At 42.2% G+C, this 18,786-nt stretch overlaps 1 protein-coding gene across 1 annotated transcript in view; it reads left to right on the forward strand.

Annotated features, from left to right (window-relative positions):
• The first annotated feature begins 917 nt into the window (after window positions 1-917).
• The window catches only part of LOC311239347 (NADPH--cytochrome P450 reductase-like), an 85,429-nt gene continuing 67,560 nt past the window's right edge, over window positions 918-18,786 (forward strand). The window contains exon 1 of the mRNA XM_084327652.1: window positions 918-1,365. The gene's annotated coding sequence lies outside the window, so the exon portion shown is untranslated. The remainder of the gene's footprint in view (window positions 1,366-18,786) is intronic.

The following is an 18,786-nucleotide window of genomic DNA, read 5'->3' on the forward strand; positions in this document are numbered from 1 at the left end:
CATTAGAAACGGGGTAGTTTCTTTTCACTACCGAGCTGCGGCGTAGGGGCGGGTCCTAAACACTCCGGCAAAACACACGCTTGTAGGGATGGTTTGGACAACTGACCCCACCCGCCCGTTCATGTGCAATACCCAACAACGTCGGAGACAGGATCGCTGTGGATAACTGGAATGGCGATCAGATAATTGGATTCTTTTTTTGCATTACATCAGATACCAGGTAAGGACTCTATTATATAAAAGCTTCCGTTGATGTGATATTTCTTTCTACCACGATTGAAGCTATCTGTGTTTTATGTGTGTGGCTGTGTGCCGTTGGGTGCAGGAGGGGAATGCCGCTCTCCAGGGCACATTTCATGTATGCACGAGGAGATATAATGATAATCTAGCGTTGATTTCAGGAAGATTCGATAATCAGGTGAAAAATTACAACGTGTTTATTGAATTACAGAAAAACGCTGTTTTTGCGTATTTTTCCTGGAATTACTCAGAAGCACCCAAACTATATTCATATTCAAAACGGTATCAAACGGAAATGTACGGATGAAAAAATAATCTGTTTTTTGCACGTTGACTGGAAGCAACTCACTGACAATCGACGGCGTTATTATACCCATAGCTATAATATAAAATATAGGTTTAGCTCTACAAACTACAACTACGTTTACATGGGGTTAATGGACGGCAAGGCCAGGTCACTTCCCGCCCGGAGTATTTCTAAGAAAGGGAACTGTGTATTTCTTCCAAAGCAAAGAGGAAGAGGCGTGTTCCCTTGTCTGCTCTTATGAGCGGCGAGCCAAGCCTCCCAAGGCCGGTCACGTGACTTTGTTGATATAGGTCTCTCGAGGATAGTTAGATGATGGTATCGTTCAAGGTAAAGTCCGTGGCGACGGTCTGAGGTGGACTGGAAACAGATACAGGCGTCAACAGTGTGGAGGATCCTTTAAACCAGAGCCTGCCTCACGGACGTGGAGACATATCGTTCCGTTGGGCGGATGATTACATAACCGTGACCCCTCGCCCGCTGCACTTTAGCAGCTATTTATTATTGCTCGTTACATGTGTCCGGCATCGGCATTAGGTAACGCCGTCAAGGATTCGTCCACTTCTGTGAAATAGGTGTGCTGAGAAAATTAAAGGAAAATCGCTAGTCTAATAAAGTGCGTAAACTAGCCAAAAACTATTTAGGAGGAAATACACATCTAGACGTGTTCAGGAGAAGCGTCCGTTCCGTTTATTAAGCTACCTGCGCTGAGGAGTAAGTTGTGTACACCCCCCGCGTCGAGGCTGACTTGGTTTGGTCCTGTGTGGCGTAAAGTTTCCTTCCGCATTGTGCACAGTGTGCCTGACAGTGACGACGAGAAGGTAAGCACAAACCTCAAGGTACATTACAATGTGTTTTCTATATTGTTGTCGCGTGTGTCAAGTCACAGGATTGACAGGGGAGTAATAATAGGGTAAACTAAAGTTGTTCTACCTTAACTCAGAAGTCGAGCCTCTCATCATCAGAGTTCACCAGCCAGCCAGAGTGAGTAACAGTGCTTTGACACTGCGTTATGCAAAAATAGTATGTTCTTCTCTTGGCACCATTTACTAATTGTTTATTTTCTAACTTATATGTCAGTCGATGCATATAGGTGCAATGCGATTTGTACGTTGTTGGGTAACGTTGCTGTGCCTACAAACCAACGTTGTTGCATTGTAGTATCATCAGTTGTAGCCAATGTGATGATCTCGGTTCCAGGGAATAGTCAGAGCCTGGCTCTTACGAAACCTACCCCCATTCATAACTACTTAGCCTGGCATCCCCCCCCCCCACATAAAGTATTATACTACAGCATTGTGCTCAAATTCTAGTTCTAGTAGTTCCTCTTTTCAGACAGATTTCCACATGGCATGTGATGCAATTATATAGATAATAGTTGAGATTTGTTACATCATCATGCTGATATGCTGACTGTGACTGCCTCCCCTCATTCATGCTCAAGATAAGCATATTAAAATGAACTCTAGTGACCTGTTGTGCTCCACCAAACACCCAGCATGTGAATGGATCAGCATTCAAATATATTGATTGATCCCACGCACCACCTACCTTAGCAACACCTTGACAACCACCTTTAACTTGTCCTGCATGACCCGGACACCAAGCTCTTTGTTTTTATGTTTTTCTAAAAGTAGCCTACTTGGATTATCTCCAGTGGAGGATGTTTAAAATATGTACATGGATAGTAGACGCATGTAAGGGAGAGGGTTCTGTTACTAACCTTTCCCCAAACATTTTATCAAATGTCAGCATTGGTCTTAGTGTATTGTGATGTGGGAGATCAATCTAGTGTGGGAAGACCTTCATCAGATGAAAACAAAACACAAGATCTAACTTTATGTCTGGTCAGACAGACTGACTGCAGGGTGGCCACAGGTCCTTAAAAAAGTCTTAAAATCACATTTACTAATAAAAGGCCTTAAAAAGCACTACATAATCTTAGATATATTCATGGGAATGTCTTAAATATTTATATATTGATTGCTCTAAACGGGATCCAAGATTAATGCCAAGCGCCAAATGGTGGTATCAGGTAAGAGAGATGAGGTAAGGAAGGGGGAGGGGGGGTCTAGTTGAGAGGATGAGGGGAACATGGTTTGGGGGGCTGGTGGGGGGTTGAAGGTGGGAGACAAAAGATGAATGGTAATAGATTGGGGGGGAGAGGAGGACTATTCCCTCACACTAACCGGCAAAACACTCCATGTTTCACCAGGGCTGTGTCCCTGAGCTCTCAATTAGTTAGTTCTCCCCTTAACTCATTCAGCGCCAGCCCTTAGCCGGGTCCCGTTGTAGCTATGCCACGCTTTAAAGATAGGAGTGCGTCACCTTGTTTGTATACTATCTATATTTGATATTAGGCCTAAAAAAAATGTTTGGTCCCTGTTGCCGACCGACCCTGCAGATTTAGGTGTGACCCAAATTATTTTATGAGTTAAAAAATATATATAAATAAAGTAAAAAAACAGGAACAGGAAGAAGAAAAATGAAATGAAATAAAAATATATATTAAAAAAAAAAACAGGAACAGGAACCAATTTTTTTTTGTTAGGCCTTATAGCTAGGGGACAATACTATGGTCATTTGACACTGACTTTTTTCCGTCCAAGATGCAAAAAAGAGAATTTTTTCATGCACACGCTCACGCGTTATCCCGTGGTGAATATAAGTATAATTTCAGAGTGATACGGGATAATTCCTGGGAAGCGAGTAGGCGCAACGTGAATCCTACTATAAGCATTGGCGTTTCTTGCCTGGACACGCTACTGTTTCCAAATCAAATGTATATAATAGGTATTATGTTTCATCATGAATGCATGAATGGGGGGGGGGTCGTTTCTGGTGCTTTGATTGCCAGTAACGGCATTCGTATTGAACACTAAAAACGCTGATCAGCTGGATCGGTATCAAAACATTGTTGGATCAAGCTGTAATTGATGTCGGATAGTCCTTACCTGTGGTCGGTGGTATTCCAATTTTTTTTTTTTCAATTGTCTGATCGCGATTTCCAGTATCGCTGTCTGTCTGGTCCCGGACATAATTTGGCACAACTTATGGATAGAGAGTGCCAGATGCGAGCTCTGAAGGCTCATGGCGTTCCATGGGACGTCCCACTAGAGTGACACCGATTTCACAAATTCTTTTATGACAGGGAGACATCGAGAGGCACTTACTTATGTCCTCATATAAGGACCTGCCCCTAGACACGATTTGGAGAAAGGATATCCCTGGGTTGGATATAGATTTTGATTGGGATGCAGTCTGGGAAAATGTTAGGCTATCATCACGCAACCCAGATCACCAACAGATTCATCTACATTTTGTTCATAGGACTTATTTGACCCCCAGGCGATTGAACCTAATGGACCTCAGAACCTAATGGGCCTCAGACCTGACTCTCGATGTACCTTGTGTCCAAACGGTGCCATTGGAACATATATGCATATGTACTGGGAATGCCCTCCTGTTGAGGTCTTCTGGGAAAACGTTACCTCTCAGCTATCAGAGATTTTCGCTTTGACCATACCAACCTTGCCTTCTGTATTATTGTTAAATGATGTTTCTCAATTGCCGACGTCGGTACATGTAAAGAGACTCATTTTGGCCGGCCTTACGGCTGCCAAAAAGCTGATTGCTTCACGCTGGATACAACCAGATAAGTTATGTCCGAAGCAGGGCGAGCGAGTGCCATTGTCCACTTGTGTTTTTTATTTTTTATTTATTTTTTGTTATTATTATTTTTTCTCTTCTCTTGTAATTTTAATGATGTATATTTTCGGGACCCCCTTTGGCTGTGGGTCTGGTGGCCGTGGGCTCTGACTGGGGGGGCCGTGGTTGGGGAGTCTCTGCGGGTTGAAGCATTAAAGTGGCGTGGTGCTTTGGCCCGTGGGGGCGCCGGACTCCGGGTCCTTCGGGGTTGGGGTTCGCAGCTGCCGGGCCTGGGGATGGAGGGGGCTCAGGAAGCCTTATACTTTGTGACAGCTTATTTGAACTAGATATGTATGCAAATGTATATTCTGTCTAATTTATTGTCTGATCATTTTGGTTAGTTTATGTTTTGGATATCTTTTACGTATTATTGTTATTATTGTGTTGTGAGTTGTGATGTTTCATGTTTGAAAAATGGAAAATAAAAAAATTTGATCACAAAGAGAGTGCCAGATGCGTTTGGAAGTGCTCGGATGAAGCGTCTTAGGGCCCGCGTCCACCTAGCGCCAGGGTTTCCGTTAGAATTTTTTTTTGCAGGTCTGAGTGTCCGGTAGATTTCAATCTACCGGACAAATGGGATAAATTCCGGTCAGAGTTTATTGAGCTTAAAAACAATTGATATGCCTATATAAAGAATGACATCATCAAGGCATTTATAATATTTTAACTTAAAACTAGGCTACTTTTGCGTATATACAGTCATTAATATATTCCAAATAAAATAAGTCCCTCGAGACTTCGTGCTGCTGCCGACTTGAGGTGTCGGTGGGCAGTCTGCCCGACCTTAATAAACAGCAGTCTGTTATAATCACATTTTTATGAGCTAACGAATTCCGTTATATTGGACATTTATATTAATTATATCAAGCGAAGAACTGAACATTATCGTGGGTTTGCGTGATTTATATCTCCACCTCCCAACGACTTGGTGCTGGTCATAATGTCCGGTGAAAATAATTCCCTCTAAACACAATTTGATTATTTGAATTGTATTAAAATAGGCTAAAATTAAATAGCCTATGCGATTAACGAAACAATCATTTGTTTCATCGTTGCTTCACCAAGCAGCCGGTCTAATAATGACATTCTGTTGTCAGCGCGAGCTGGCTGCTGATATATTTACGTGAAGCATGGAGCAGCAGTGTTTTTAGGTCCGGTCTGGAAACCGCTCAGCAGCGCCCCCACCCAACAGCTGAATTGCCAATGGCTGAATTGGAGTACTGCACCCTGCCGGCCGGCAGATGGATGCTTCTCGCAAATATATCAGCAGCCAGCTCGCGCTGACAAGACAATGTCATTATTAGACCGGCTGCTTAATGATTGTTTGTTTCGTTCATCGCATAGGCTATTTAATTTTAGCCTATTTTAATACAATTCAAATAATCTAATTGTGTTTAGAGGGAATTATTTTCACCGGACATTATGACCGGAGAGATTAAATATGTCGGACTTCAACAGATTTTGCCGGTCAAAAACCGGTAATTACCGGCTAACGGAAACGCTGCCTAGCGCATATTTCTCCGTGAAACATGCTGGGAGTGCGCCGGCAGCGCTGGCTTGATGTGCATCTTGTAGATGACAGAAAGAAATCTACAGCCATGCCGCGGTTTTGCACATATTATAGCATATTTGAATAACTTTATTGTATATTAATTATATATACAGTTATTGCCTGACACCACAGTTCGCCCTTTGCTTTTTATTAGCTTTTTAGTAGTGTATTCGTGTAGTTATTATTATTAGTTTTGTCGCGAATCTCAATGGTCTGTGTGGAGACAGCCAGACAGGCAGGCAGCTCCGGTGTCAGGTTACAAACAGAGTGGTAGATGAATGGCTGTGATTGGTTGTCTGAAAATGCGCTCAGCGCCTCGCTCTGAAAGTTCAGAAAGTTTCAACTTTCGTCCGCACAAAAACGCTGAGAAAAGACGCCGACGGCAGCGCATTTCCTAGAGGCGGCCGCATGCGGCCGCATGCGCTCCCTCCCCATTGTAATACATTGAAAACAGACGCGTGCGGTCCTAAATATGCGCTAGGTGGACGCGGGCCCTAACTCGGCTCTGTCTAAATATAGCGCCCAGTGACATTTGAGTGTAACACAGAGTTAGATATAAGGTTTCAAAGGGTGGGCGACACTGCCATCTTGCAGGATGCGGCCGGTATTGCACTTTGGCAATCTCAAAATCCCTTCCTATGGCAACACCATAATTGATCAAGAATGGATGAATAATGAATAAAAATAGCGAATAAAAGAAAAAACTACCAAAACCCGAGATATCTCGGGTCTGGCAATTAAAGAGTTAACCTCCTGTATTTCAGAGCAACTCTCATTCATGATTTAGTGTCACTGGAGCCGTGGTAAAAATAGCCTTGTGGTAGTTAACGCTACCACGTTAGCCTTTGCTGGACATCTGCTTCACAGAATGTTATTGTGGATAGCAAACATGGTCCGTCATCATCGGGCCTATGAAGTAGTGTTGGAGCAATCATAGGGAATCCAGGTGCATGTTCAATCTGAGAAGGTTTTGTCAGGCTGAATGCGACTGTGGTCAAGCTAAGGTGCTTAGCAATGGTGGTTAAGGCATGATGTGGAGGGGAAATAAGGCGGTGCTTGGGATCGGTCAGTTGCAATGACTGCCTCCTTCACTTGATTTCAGGTTCATATGATTCGGGGCCGGGCTACATCAGGTTAAACAACCGTTGGGCATTGCAACATACTTTATAGGTATGCGCAGTGACCTGACCTGCAGTTGCCCTAGCTACAGTGTACCTTTCGATTTGTTATTTTGTCTGTATCTGACATGCAAATAGTTTTCTTGGACAGCGTTGGGGCCTAAAGTTGGGGAGATACAAATTGGCTCCCAAAAATTATTCTGAACAGCCAGCAGAGCAACCATTGGGGAAGCTACTCTCAAAACGTAGTTTTCAACCAATTACTTCACACTGGAAGAAGTTGAACTACAGCAAAACTACCACCAAAAGTAATAGTTTTATTATAGTAGATTTAATTAAAGTTACTTAGAAAAAGTAGTTAATACTACTTTATAAATATGTAATACAAAATTGTAACATACCGTAACACAAAATGAGTTATATGACTACCAGAGAATACGACTCTGGTGCATCCTCTCTTTATTAGCTTTAATAGATGTTTGCCAGTCAGGCATGAACCAGCACAAAATAACCACAGAACAAATAAATCAAAACATTAAAACATGGAAGACTTTATTTTGAATTGCCACCTTTTTTTGTTTGCCAACTTTCCCATGGCAGTGGTCTACTCAGCTTATTTGACAGAATGACAGGGAAAGGGATGAGGTTGGTCAAAGGGGTTCTCACTCAAAATTATAAATAAATATAATTTACATATATTTGTGAGGGGAAAAAAACACGTGTGGGGGGGCTTTAATTTTTTTTAATGTAGGCTTTAAATAATTATATACAGTTATATCCACATAAAACTGTGTCCAACAGAGTTTTTTCGGTTTAGTTTGTTTGTTTTAATTTTCCTAAATTGAAATGTAACCTTCTTACTTCTAATTTACTGTCTTTACTACTATGTGCTATGCTACTATCTATACTACTATGCACTCAAAGGAAAGCACCCAAATTCCCACTGCTAGACGGACAGTACCACTTAATAAAATGAAGCTTGTCTAACCATTTATGAGTTATGCAGTGATGTAGTTATCAGAAAAGTAAACAGACTATCTCTTCTGCGTCAGGAAACCAGCGGTGCCCTTCTGGCGTCCTGTCTGAAAGGGCTGTTAGGGTTTTTCTGAGGCCATCCACCTGTTGCCCAGGTTCAGATAGTTCAGATTGCCTAAAACTGCATTTCCCAGATTTGTGATTCTTCATTCAATAGATGCATCTTTTTTTTAGACTGTCGGGCCATATTGGGACAACATGCCTTACAACTTCCTGTGCTTACTATCTTACCAAACAGACAGGCTACTAGCTGTGGCAAAAAGGGGAACAAAATCAAACTTAAATCAAATGCCATTTCTATTACTACCTCAAGCAATCAAGATGTATCCCGCTTCTATTCCGCTATGCTGTGGTTTCTGATACAGAGAAACCTGTTCAGCTGTTTCTGTTATATTGTCTTTGGTGCCAAATACCCCAGAGTTGTCAGTCAAGATGCTGAATGAACCCTTTGCTGCTGTTCCAGACAGTGTGGACTGATACATAATCCGCTGGTAGTAGGCGTCCAACGGGGAGATCTAAGACCTAAGTGAAGTAGCTGTCATGGATACCAAGTTGCAACAAACTTGAAACAGAAACTTGGCACACGCTGCTGCACTTTATTGTTAAGGCCGTTTGTATGGCAACTGACTGTGGCACCAGCAGCTATAATTCTTTTGCAGTGCAGTTACAAGAGATTGGCTTAAAAACAAGGGCTCCCACAAGGGAAACCAAACATCTGCCAGTCCGCCAAAGGAGAGTTTCTCTGGCTAAAGGTACGTGCAGACACAACGCGGTACCGCTATGCACAAGTTATTTTAACTGGACCATCGACGGCAACCATGCCGCCAAATCTTGTTGAGCATAGTTCAATATTTGCCGCCAGCCGCAGCCAAGAACCAACCATGTAGCGCGTGGGCCAGGGTTTCCACTAGCTATGTCTTTGGCCGACCATGTGGCCATCATGTAATACACGTGCAGTCATAGAGAAATGCCTGAAAACATGGTTAGGCCATGGCTACATTGATCTGTCACTGAACAGATCTTTGACGTAAGGTATTACACTCCGTTTGTTTATTTTTTAATTTAGACGTAATGATGGTAACGTATCATGTCGGTTCCAAAATGTCACCCCATTCGGACCTTTCTGTCCATCAAAACAGACACAAATCTGACAGAAATTAACACGGCGCTGTCAACCCTGTAAGAGCTGTCCCCCAAGCCTGTTTTTGGGCTTCCAACTTCGTCAGGGTTTTTCGAACAGACGTTCGAACCTTTGTTTTTAATAATGAAATTTTTTATTATTATTTTTATATCTTCAAACTAAATCCTCAATTTGAATAAAGTGATTAATCTGATTAAATAAGTCTTAAACAAAATTAAATCAACTTTCTTTAATGAATATAACTCATCAGTTTCGTCAACATAAATAATCCAATAAGGGCACGGTTGGTAGGAAAGTGATGGTGACGTCTTGATGGAGTTCCAAGTGGATACAGATAGGCTACATCATTTATGATAAATGTTTTATTTAAATTTGTATGACAAGTGTAGCCTAATTTTTATCTGCAACTGTGAAGAAAACCCCCATTGGTTTAAACAGAATGAATAGACAATTTTTTTTGAATTTTGAATTTTTTTATAAACCATTTCAAATTCGAATGTTGATTTAGAATTCGAACACCAACGTAACGAACGAAGGTCCGAACGTTCGAACGTTTGGGCTCAGCCCTACAACCCTGTCCAACAAACGGATGATACTCAAATAAAAATGAATTGAAAACCGATGTAGACGGGACACTGTAACGTTAGCTGTAGCCTACATTAGCAGAAGTAACGTTAATCATAAGTACTTACCGGTAACAGGCAGTCTTCATTAACACTTTAATCGCCATGGGTTAAATTCATAATTTACCATCCCTCGCCAGCTCTATTTGTCTATGGAGAAGTTCCCCTTCTTTGCAGGGCTATAACTTTTTAAATTCTATTGCTAAATTGCCATTATTATGGCCCATTCAATGTCCTATATGTATTGTTCAGGGTGTAGCAACGTTAAACTTTTTCATTCACATATTCATACTAAAATAGTCTAAAGTATAAGTATTTTTTTATCGTTTTCTGCAGCTTTCTTCAGAACGTGATTTATAGCCCTAAATGCATTATATTGATGATCAAATACAGTTTGGTAGGAATCTGTGCGAGATAAAAAATTTCAACTGGACGTGGTTCTAGAAGTTTCTACGCATCATCTGATGATGACCGGATGGGCGGGGGATCGTTTATAATTCCGTGGGCAGTGTTAGATGATTCATCCAGAGTGGGTCATATGTTCATCATAGCAGTTTATATAGAACACGTTAGAATATAACGCTGAATCTTACCATGGCTTCCTCGCGCCGCTGGCAAATGAGCGTGGAACAGAATCTTTTCTATTATGGGATGGAGAAATGCCCGATCCATTTCCAGGTTGTATAATAGTATATACGTCCAAATCATGTTGTTTTTTCGAGTTATTTGCACCGATCGATGTTCACTGTGTCAATACGGAATCTCTCTAACGATAGCGTGCCCGGACCACATATGGATGAGCACTACCGGTTCAAAGGTTAATTTCCGGTTGGCGATCTGCCGATCGGCCACCAGATGGCACTCTTGAACCCTAGAGAGTTGAGTGGAGCTTTGCAGTGTGTCTCAGGGCTCCGGAAAGGAAATATGATTTCGATGACAGATTTTTGAAATATTGACATCAAAGACGAGTTACGGCGTCTTCGGCAGAATGAGCATGGCTAGGAATGACGTGTAAACTCGTCCACGGCGATCATAGTGTTAAGGTTGGTGCCATTTTGGTGATCCATTTTGTGAAGAAATTAGTTCTCTCTGATGTACTATGATGTAACAATATCTTTGTTGGCAGACTGACAGACTCCTTTGGACAATCTCACGTTTAATGTTAACGGTTACCTAACGTTAACATAATAGGTTTGTTTTCTGTTTTATTTCACTGGTTCTGCTGCCTTAATGTTTTCCACTGTCCATCTTCATTGTTAACGTTAGTAGTGGGTAATTCTTTCTGTATAAAGGAACGTCTTGTTTACTGTAGTCTTCCGCAACCATAGAGCCATATGGAATCCGCGATCACGGAATCGCGGACGGAATCGCGGAATTGAGCAATAAAATGGAATCAACTATTTTTTTTACTTTTTTTTTTAATGTTGTGGGACTTGTACAGCACTTTGTTCAACTTTGTCAGTGCTGTAAAGTTTAAACCTTTTTAAATCTTAGACAAACAAAACACTTTGCTTTCATGAAATATTGTAAGCAGTCATTTGAGGCTTTATAAAAGCAGCACAATGAACACAAATCTGTCAGTGCCGAGTCCGACCTCATCTTAAATAACAAACAGCATTGCTTGTTGTAGTTAACAAAGAGAGGCAGAGTTGATTTTGCAAAAATATATATAATTATTATAATTTTTTTTTTTATAATCGAATTTTATTTTCATATTCGAATCCCATGCCCATCGAACGAAGCTTCGAAGTATTTAAGACAGCCCTATTAAATGGACTATTATATCTTATTAAATTGTGGACATTTATTCATTCCCACTTATTAGACACTCTTTCTGATGGTAAAATTTGCATACAAAGCAAAATACAGAATTCTGAAATATTAAAACGGAATCTGGAAAAAAATAAAATGGAATTTGGAAAAAAATTAAACTGATTTCATATGGCTCTACCATAGAACTATATCAAACTGGAACGCAACGGAGGGTTTTGTGATTGTTGTTGAACTTGCGAGTGTGTGTGTTGCCAGAAGGTGATGTCACTGCCAGAAAATGCTCTCTCCTCACAGGACAGTCTACTATGGGTAGTCTAGTCTACTATGGGAAAATGCTTTCCTTCTCTCATCACAGACAGGGCAGTAGTCTCTCTCCCTCTCTCTCTCCCTCTCGTCACAGACAGGGCAGTAGTCTCTCTCCCTCTCTCATCACAGACAGGGCAGTAGTCTCTCTCCCTCTCGTCAGAGACAGGACAGTAGTCTCTCTCTCTCTCTCATCACAGACAGGACAGTAGTCTCTCTCTCTCGTCACAGACAGGGCAGTAGTCTCTCTCCCTCTCGTCACAGACAGGGCAGTAGTCTCTCTCCCTCTCTCGTCACAGACAGGACAGTAGTCTCTCTCTCCCTCATCACAGACAGCACAGTAGTCTCTCTCTCTCGTCACACACAGGGCAGTAGTCTCTCCCTCTCTCGTCACACACGGGGCAGTAGTCTCTCCCTCTCTCGTCACACACAGGGCAGTAGTCTCTCTCCCTCTCTCTCTCTCTCGTCACAGACAGGGCAGTAGTCTCTCTCCCTCTCGTCACAGACAGGGCAGTAGTCTCTCTCCCTCTCTCTCTCTCGTCACAGACAGGGCAGTAGTCTCTCTCCCTCTCGTCACAGACAGGGCAGTAGTCTCTCCCTCTCTTGTCACAGACAGGGCAGTAGTCTCTCTCCCTCTCGTCACAGACAGGGCAGTAGTCTCTCTCCCTCTCGTCACAGACAGGGCAGTTGTCTCTCTTGTCACAGACAGGGCAGTAGTCTCTCTCGTCACAGACAGGGCAGTAGTCTCTCTCCCTCTCGTCACAGACAGGGCAGTAGTCTCTCTCCCTCTCGTCACAGACAGGGCAGTAGTCTCTCTCGTCACAGACAGGGCAGTAGTCTCTCCCTCTCTTGTCACAGACAGGGCAGTAGTCTCTCTCCCTCTCGTCACAGACAGGGCAGTAGTCTCTCTCCCTCTCGTCATAGACAGGGCAGTAGTCTCTCTCCCTCTCGTCACAGACAGGGCAGTAGTCTCTCTCCCTCGTCACAGACAGGGCAGTAGTCTCTAGGGCTGACCTTCGAAGCTTTTTTTGGCAATCGAAGCTTCGGGGCCGAGCTTCGATTTTAATTCGAAGCTTCGAAAAAAAAATAAAAAAATATATTTTTTTTTAATTTTTTTTTTTAATATTTTTTTTTAATATTTTTTTTATCTTATGTTGTGGGACTTGTACAGCACTTTCGTAAACGTTGTTGTTTTTAAATGTGCTCTATAAATAAAGTGGGTTGGATTAATTAATTAAGTAGCCCCTTTCGTGACTGACTCATCCAACAAGGTTTCACTCGGCTGTGTGATTTAATTCAAGGTGGATCGCTGTTGTCGTTTGAACAACTTCAGATTTCATGGGAACTACCAATCCCCCAAATCAAGAATGTTTAAGATGAATGAAGTAAGATTTTGATTATTTGAAATATGGCCTGTGTAGACTAAACTATGCACAGAATTATGTCAGTCTACAAGGTCCGGATTCTACATGGTCCGGCAATGTAGACCTTGTAGACTCCACTACAGACCAATTATCAGTGAATGTTCATGCATTTTTAAGAAGGGCAACTTCCACAAAAAAACAAAGAACTCACCAAAACATCTCAGTAGCACCTTATCTAAATGTTATATTTCATATATGGAGATTCATATTTATTTATGTATTGCATGCATTTCTACATTTTATTTCCTATTTTGTTTATTCATCCCAGTATCTTTCTTTCTTATGTGTGGAATTCTACAAGGTGCGCGCACACACACACACACACACACCTACACACACACCTACACACAGACACACACACACACACACACACACACACACACACACTTACATTTAGTCATTTAGCTGACGCTTTTATCCAAAGCGACTTACAAGTTCTGTACGACAAGACAGCAAGAAGGGTACAACTCTATCAGCTGAGTAACAATGTTCATCAAAGTGTTGCGTGTTACAGTGTAGGTTAGTTTATTAGGACAAGTGCATGACAGTAAGGTTAGTCACGGTTAGATTTTTTTTTTTTTTTTTTTTTATCATTTCAGATAATGGTTGAAGAAGTGAGTCTTTAGTCGACGGCGAAAGATTGGACGGGATTCGGCTGTAGTTCACACACACACACACACACACACACACACACACACACACACACACACACCTACACACACACACACACAAATCGAAGTAAATTTTTTTTTTTTTTTTGATTTTTTTTTTTTTTAACTTCGATTTTTTTTTAATGTTCGAAGCTTGTGTCATCGAATCGAACGTTCGAAGCTTCGAAGCATTTAAGACAGCCCTAGTAGTCTCTCTCCCTCTCGTCACAGACAGGACAGTAGTCTCTCCCTCTCTTGTCACAGACAGGGCAGTAGTCTCTCTCGTCACAGACAGGGCAGTAGTCTCTCCCTCTCTTGTCACAGACAGGGCAGTAGTCTCTCTCGTCACAGACAGGGCAGTAGTCTCTCTCCCTCTCGTCACAGACAGGGCAGTAGTCTCTCTCCCTCTCTTGTCACAGACAGGGCAGTAGTCTCTCTCGTCACAGACAGGGCAGTAGTCTCTCCCTCTCTTGTCACAGACAGGGCAGTAGTCTCTCTCATCACAGACAGGACAGTAGTCTCTCCCTCTCTTGTCACAGACAGGGCAGTAGTCTCTCTCGTCACAGACAGGGCAGTAGTCTCTCTCCCTCTCGTCACAGACAGGGCAGTAGTCTCTCTCCCTCTCCTCACAGACAGGGCAGTAGTCTCTCTTGTCACAGACAGGACAGTAGTCTCTCCCTCTCTTGTCACAGACAGGGCAGTAGTCTCTCTCGTCACAGACAGGGCAGTAGTCTCTCTCCCTCTCGTCACAGACAGGGCAGTAGTCTCTCTCCCTCTCGTCACAGACAGGGCAGTAGTCTCTCTCGTCACAGACAGGGCAGTAGTCTCTCTCGTCACAGACAGGGCAGTAGTCTCTCCCTCTCTCTCGTCACAGACAGGGCAGTAGTCTCTCTCTCTCTCTCGTCACAGACGGGGCAGTAGTCTCTCTCCCTCTCTCTCTCGTCACAGACAGGACAGTATAGAGCATTATAAGCTGCTGACTTGGAATTTCGGTTAAATATCAATGATATCGTAATTATAATTTGTGCTGTCTGAATATGCTGTCCATCTGAATGGCTCCTGACGTCCGCTGTTCAGAAGTGGACAGATGACAGCTTCAGAGCGCTGCACCTGGTATACTTATAGTCACTCTGTTTGCATAGTACTGCTACTTCTGCTCATTCAGAGCTCTGTTACAGTTAGCCTACCTCTCCACTGTCAACTGTACTAGAACTGTCACACGGATATCTGAGATCACATTACAGTGTCATAGTATAACAGTGTAGTCATGCAATGGCCAATGCTTAGGATTAATAATCGGTGTATTGCAGTTTGTTTTACACACTGTGGCAATGTGGAGACCAAGGCCCTAATAACAAGTCCAATTAGCTATTAGCTTGTGGATTAGCTATCTTTACAAAAAATGTATCCCTAGTATTCTCCGCTTCTCTAACCAGAGTGTAATCTGAGAGACTCAAGATCATCAAGTTCCCCTCAGTATTGAGTTGGGAGGAGCTGTTGCTGCATACTTGTTAGGAAAGAGCTTTGTGCCGTGTGTGTTTGTGTGGTTCTAAAGAGATGTTATGGCAACCTTTGACTTGACACGTCTGCTTTACAAGGGATTTCTCATGTAACCTATTGAAGGAAAATGGTAGGCTAGTAGGGCTGTACCGAATTCTTCGAAGCTTCGATCATAATGTTGACATTCAAATTCTAAATCAACATTCGAATTCTTTATTAAACAATTTTTTTTAATCTTTTTTTCTTCTGTCTATTCAATCTGTTTAAACCAATGGGGGTTTTCTTCACAGTTGCAGTTAAAGATTAGGCTACACTAATATTATAATATTATATAAGACCGTGACGTCACCATAACTTTCATACCAACCGTGCCCTTATTGGATTATTTATGTTGATGAAACTGATAAAAAAAAGTTGATTTAATGAATGGCGGCTGGGTGGTGTAGTGAAGATTGCGCTCGTCACCAATGCAAGAAACTCCGGTCTCGACTCCCCGAGTCGGCATTGCCTGCGGCTTGGGCCAGTCGTCATACTATCTCAATTGGCAGAGGTAGCGGGTGGAAAGTCGATGGGTGGGGATTGGACGTTGTGGACAGCGACTCCTACAGGTCGGTTGGGTGACGCCTGTACATCAGAGACAGGAAGTATCGGGGGCAGCGTGAGCCTCCCACGCGTTACTCCTCGCTACTGAGAGTCCGCACTGTCTGGTGGAAAGATGCGACAGGCTGCCTCCTCGTGTACCGGAGGGGACACGTGATGCAAGGCTTCTATCCTCACTACAGCCGACCAGTGGGAGGCATAGTCTAGCAACGTTCAAGACGGGAGGGGAGAATTGAAGGGGAGAATTGGCAATACGAAATTGGGATGGGAGAAAAATAGAAAAATAAGGAGAAAAAGTGGATAAAATATATATATTTATTTTTTACCCATGGAATCGATGGGAGCCCCGCATTTTGTGAACGCAGAGCATGAGCAAAATATTGAAAATAAGGAGAAAAAGTGGATAAAAAAAAGTTGATTTAATAAAAGAAAAAGACTAATTTAATCAGAGTAATCACTTTATTCAAATTGAGGATTTAGTAAAAAAAAAAAAAAAAAAAAAAGCAAGTTGTAGTATATTCAGCCAAGAGTGCGATTTATACTGGGGAGAAGGAGAAAAGCATTTTGTAATGCTCGCATTCGACAGCAATAATGCCTATTCTTTGTAGTGGCAAAACCAGTTTTATGCCAAGTGGTAAGGTGGTAAGAGCCGGCAACTGCACCTCCTCATCCATCACGCTCAACATAGGGGCCCCCCAGGGCTGTGTTCTGAGCCCCCTCCTCTACTCCCTGTACACACATGACTGCGTAGCACAGCGGAACAACAACACCATCATCAAATTTGCTGATGACACAGTAGTGGTGGGCCTGATCTCTGCCAACGACGAAAGGGCCTACCTGGAAGAGGTAGAGAACCTGTCACAGTGGTGTCAGGAGAACTGCCTCTCCCTGAACGTCAGCAAAACAAAAGAGATGATTGTGGACTTCAGGAGGTCGGGGGTCAAGGACTACAGCCCCCTCAGCATCGACGGGGCACCAGTTGAGAGAGTGAACAGTTTCAAGTACCTCGGAGCCCACATATCCGAGGACTTGACATGGACCACACACATTGACAGTGTTGTGAAGAAGGCACGACAACGCCTCTACTTCCTCAGGCGCCTAAGGAAGTTCCAAGTCAGTCAGAAGATCCTTAGGAACTTCTACTCATGCACAATAGAGAGCATCCTGACCGGCAACATCACCTCCTGGTTTGGGAATAGCACTGCACAAGACCGTAGCAGACTACAAAGAGTGACACGTTCAGCCGAACGCACAATTAGAGGGGGGCTTCCCACCCTCCAGAACATTTACAACAAGCGGTGCAAGGGGAAGGCTAAGAGAATTATTAAGGACTCGAGCCACCCGAACAACTGCCTCTTTGAACTGCTGCCGTCAGGCAAGCGATACCGGAGTCTTATGGCGAGCACAGAAAGACTCAGAAGGAGCTTCTATCCCCAGGCCATCAGGCTGCTAAACGAACAATAATCGCTAAACGAACAATAATCACTATGCAACAACCATCAAATGCACACAGCACACACACCCACACGCACACACTCACTCAAACAAACAACACACTGCAGCACCCACTCTCCACACTTTAGATCACACAAACACACTTACACTTTATATTTATTGATAAAGGATTTGCACTACAACTCGTACACCTACTGTGAATTGTACCTAAACTGCACCTCGTCCATTTATGCCTTGCACTATATAGTATTGTATATTAGTACACTGCACAGTATTGTATATTGTATGGTAACTACGTCTACGAACATTGTACATATGTCTAAACTGAACACTGTGACCTCTTTTTTTACTTCTAATTTTTACTATGTTTTTATTTCATACTTATCTTGTCATGCACAGTCTCTGGAGTGCAACAGTAAGAAGCATTTTGTACAAAAGTATTCTGTACTTCTGTATGACAACTATTAAAGAAACTTGAAACTTGAAACTTGAAGTCCCTGTGTAGTTAGTGATACTTGAGAGGTAGGTTAGCTGAGTAGCCTTGCCTTGAGCCTTGGGAACCCAACCTACTGTAAATACCTCTGGTAATAGGGAATTCTCCTTTGTCCGAACAATAGGGGTGTACACGATGCGGATGCACACATTTTCAGATCGAGTACCAATTTCGATTTTGAGGTCTTGATTTGATTAGATTTTTTTATTTCTTAATGCTTTAAAATGTATTCATACTACAGAGCTCTAATTCTGAATTATATAGACCATGGCAAAAAAAATTATGTGTAAAATTGTCATTTAAACATTATGCTTACTGTCTTGAGTCGAGCCATCATATATATATATATATATATATATATATATATATATATATATATATATATATAAACCCATTTAGTTCATTTTTGTACATCAGTGCCCACATTCATCAAATAAAAAAACTAATTTGTAAATTATAAACTTAAAGTGTGCATGGAATTCGCAGTACAGAACAGCTTAAGTTTAACTTTCATTTCTATAGTAGATTTAACTTCACGTGAAAGAAGGGTCTAGAGGCGAAGTATGAAAGTATGTTTTAGTGATGCACTAAATAACGGTTAGCTACATGATATGTCAGATAGAAAATGTAAGGTATATTTTTCAATTGGAACATAATGTCAACTCTGTCTGTCCAACAAATGGATACTGTAGTAATTGAAAATGTATTAAAAACAAAACCGATTAGACACAGCGGATCAAAGTAGCTGCATAATGTTAAAGATCAAAGTAAGCACTCTACAGATATTGAACAGTGACACCATTATCAATGTTCGGTGTCACCGGTATTACCAGTGTTGTCATACGTTTATTATGGAACTTTATTAGA

The sequence above is a fragment of the Notolepis coatsorum genome (genome assembly GCF_963971535.1).
Source record: "Notolepis coatsorum genome assembly, chromosome: 1".
NCBI classification, from domain to species: Eukaryota; Metazoa; Chordata; class Actinopteri; order Aulopiformes; family Paralepididae; genus Notolepis; species Notolepis coatsorum.